Below are 3660 nucleotides of genomic sequence, written 5' to 3' on the forward strand. Positions count from 1 at the left end.
TTTTTTTAATACTTTTTAGATCACTTTCACATAGTTATACCATTTGATCCTTTTGGAGTGATGGGTGTAATTAAGTCTTACCAGTCCATTTTTCTTGCTTGAAGTCACACTCCTGGTTAATTAATTACATGGCAGGAACTGGAGACTAGGTTTTTTTCCTTTTAGAAACTTGTAGGCCCTTTACCTGTTTTATTAGCAATATGTGGGATGGGTCAAATTGCCTCTTTGTAGAATAAGACTTCTTATTTCAATTTGGAAATTAAGAGTGCTGAAAAGACTATCACTTCTACACAAACAGCAAGAGAAAAAGCTGACAAGCTGGAAATTAATGATGTTTGAACCCGTGAGAGAACTGAGATTGCAAGGCAAACAACTACCCTGAAATATGGGGAGAGACAAGTGCTTGCAAAGAAAGATGTTGCCAAATCCATGTAAGCCAAAGAGAAGATTCAGCTAGAAATTTTTAATGAATTTCTAAAGGCTGGGTGGGAGTGTGAAGTCCCTGGGGCTGCAGACATGCGTGTGTGTAGGGGGTCACAATCTCATGAAGGATTTTCCTCTAGGAACTCACAGGGCAGAGTGGGGAGAGGCCTAAGAAAACTTCCCCTCTGATACTGGCTGGAGCAGGGGCGAGAACAGAAGCCACTGCCAAAACACTGCCAGATTCATCTTCTGTATCACCTAAGAGGAACAAAAGCCTGAATATGCAGGGAAAAGGAAAGAAATGTATAGACTAAGACCTCTGGGGGATGGCTGGGCCTCTATAGACCCAGTATTACCCCTGGAGAAGGAACAGGAATACTTGAGAATGTCACAGACCCAAGACCCAGGTTCACAATGCCTGCCTAAATCTGAGGCTTAGTAAGAACATCAGACAGTACCTCCTTTCCCCACTCCTCCACCTTCATTACCCTATCACTGTCAAATAAAATTAAGAGTGGAATTCAGCTGGGAGAGCTGCAAGAGAGAGAGTCTCTGTCTGTTGCACAAAGGAAAAAAAACTAAACCAAGTGGGAGACCCAGAGCCAAGCAGGAAGCAAGCTTCAAACCCAGCCCAACTCCTGACTTGATGGGCATGAACCCCTATATTAACAGCCCAACAGAAGGAAAGGTGTGCCCATCTCCAAGTATAACAATTCTTTATCTCAGTATCTATTGTCTTGTACAATACATCCAACTTTAAACAAAAAACTTTAGGCATACAAAGAGGGGAAAGAAACCCCACAGTTTAAAATGACAAAGGAGTCAGCAGAGCCAGACTCAGATGTGACTTAGACGTTAGACGTATCCAATGGGGAATTTAAAGTAGTTATGGTTAATATGTTAAAGGCTCTAATGGAAAAGGTAGACAACATGCATGGTTGAGTAGATACTTTGAGCAGAGACATGGAAACTATAAAAATCCTAGAAAAGAATAATTCAGTAACAGAGATGAAGAACGCTTTCAAAGATTTTACCAGTAGACTTGAGGTAGGTGAAGAGCCAGTGAGCTTGAAAATGGAGATAGATCAACAGAAATTACACAAAGTGAAACACAAAGAGAACAAAAAAGAATGATAAAAAAGAGAGCATCCAAGGGCTAAAGGCCAATACCAAATGACCTAACATGCATAAATGGAACTCCAGGGGAACAAAAAGAGAAGAGGGCAGAAAAAATATTTGAATATGAGTAAGAATTTTTTAAAAACTCAGCACCTATGAACATCATATTCTAACTCCCAAAAGCCAAAGACGGAGAGAAAACCTTGAAGGCAACCAGAGGAAAAAATAATGTTACATTAATGAACAAGGAAGAGAATTACAGCAGACTTGTCACTAGAAACCATGTAAATAAGAAGGCAATGGAATGATGTCTATAAAGTTCTGAAGAGGAAAAAAACCTGACTTATATCCAGTGAAAAATATCTTTCAAACGTGAGGCAGAAGCAAAGCCTTTCTCAGACAAACAAAAATTGAGGTAACTCGTTACCACAGATCTACTCTGAAAGAAATGTTAAAGGAGGTTTTTCAGGTAGAAGAAATATGATACCAGAAACTTGGATTTATACAAAGAATGAAGAATGAAGCTAAAATGGAATATTTTAAAAACTTTTCATTGTTGTAAAATCTAACTATTTAAAGCAAAATTTGTCATAATGTGTTTATTCCATAAAAAAGTGAAATGTATGACCACAGTGACACAAGGAATGGGAGGACTTGAGAATGTCCTGTTACATTGTATATGAAATGACATAATACTATTTGAAGAAAAACTCATTAACCATTAAAAAGTTAAGTGTTAAAAAATGTATCAAGCCTCTGTAAGGAAGATACAGTGGCCCCTGCTCCTGACTCACCACAGTTCCTTCTTGCTGAGGAAGAAGTCAGTCAGAAAGTTATGCTCCTTCCATGTGGCAGCCATGGCTTTTAAAGCTACTGGAACTACACCAGTGGACCCAGAACGGGTGGTTCACTGAGTAAGAATAACCCTAACTGTCCACCATTTAAAATCCCTGGGGAAGGTGTGTGCTGATTTGATCACAGGCTCAAAGGAAAAGAACCTTAAAGTGAAAGGACTGTTCAGATGTCTACCAGGACTTGGAATCACTGTGAGAAAAACTCTTTGTAGTGAAGGTTTTAAGACTTGGCAGCATTTCCAGGTGAGGATTCACAGCGACTCATTGACTTGGACAGTCCTCCTGAGAGTGTTAGGCAGATTACTTCTAGCATTGAGCCAGGATTAGAGATTGAGGTCACCATTGTAGTTGCTTAAATCAACTATTTTAATAAATTGATTATTAATCATTTTAAAAAGAGGTATAAATAATAAGTAATTGTAGGAGATAAAATAGATCATAGAATGCTTAGTCATTCAGATAAGGCAGAAAGTGAACAAAAAAGCAAGAAAGGCCAAATGGAACAAATAGAAAACAGCTAGCAAGACAGTAGATTTTAAGCCAACCATAACAATAATCACTTTAAATGTCTAAAATACATCAGTAAAAAGGCAGGTTGCTAGACTGAATTTAGAAAGAAGACTCAGTTATATGTTGTCCATAGGAGACTCACTTTAAATATAAAGACATAGATAGGTTAAAAGTAAAAGCATGTACAGGCACCCCCCCACCCCCAGCTATCCAAAAGTAGAGTGTTCCTATGAAACCTTTCATAAGCCAAAATGGCTTAAAGCAAAGAAATAATTACCTTAGGACACATCTTGCTAACAGATGCAAAAAATAAATCGAGATAAAGCACAGATGGTCACACAGTTCAAAGCTATGGTGGCTTGAGGCTGAGATGCTCAGTGTAGTTCCTAGGGAAGGAGCTTGGTGGTGCCTCTCTCTCTGCTGGGGGTGCACTGCCCCTATGCTGCAAAATAATGCTGAACGCTATTTATTTTTTATTAAAGTATAGTTGGTTTGCAATATTATATTAGTTTCAGGTGTACAACATAGTTATTCAATATTTTTATAGACAATACTCCATTTAAAGTTATTACAAAATAATGGCTATATTTCCCTGTGCTCTACAATATATCCTTGTTGCTTATTTATTTTATACATAGTAGTTTGTGTATCTTAATCCCCTACCCCCATCTTGCCCCTTATCTCTTCCCTCTCCCCTTTTGACTTTTGCCTTTTTTCAGAAGAGCAAAAATCCTCTTCAGATTTCTTCAACTAG

The 3660-nt window shown here is 38.3% G+C and overlaps 1 pseudogene across 1 annotated transcript; it reads left to right on the forward strand.

The window, feature by feature from the left end:
- Positions 1-2399: 2399 nt before the first annotated feature.
- LOC308630318 (small ribosomal subunit protein uS10-like) lies at positions 2400-2752 on the forward strand (annotated as a pseudogene). The gene has a single exon. The product of its transcript is annotated as a small ribosomal subunit protein uS10-like (transcript).
- Positions 2753-3660: the final 908 nt, after the last annotated feature.

Source organism: Mesoplodon bidens (assembly GCF_964165515.1).
Source record: "Mesoplodon bidens genome assembly, chromosome: 16".
NCBI classification, from domain to species: Eukaryota; Metazoa; Chordata; class Mammalia; order Artiodactyla; family Ziphiidae; genus Mesoplodon; species Mesoplodon bidens.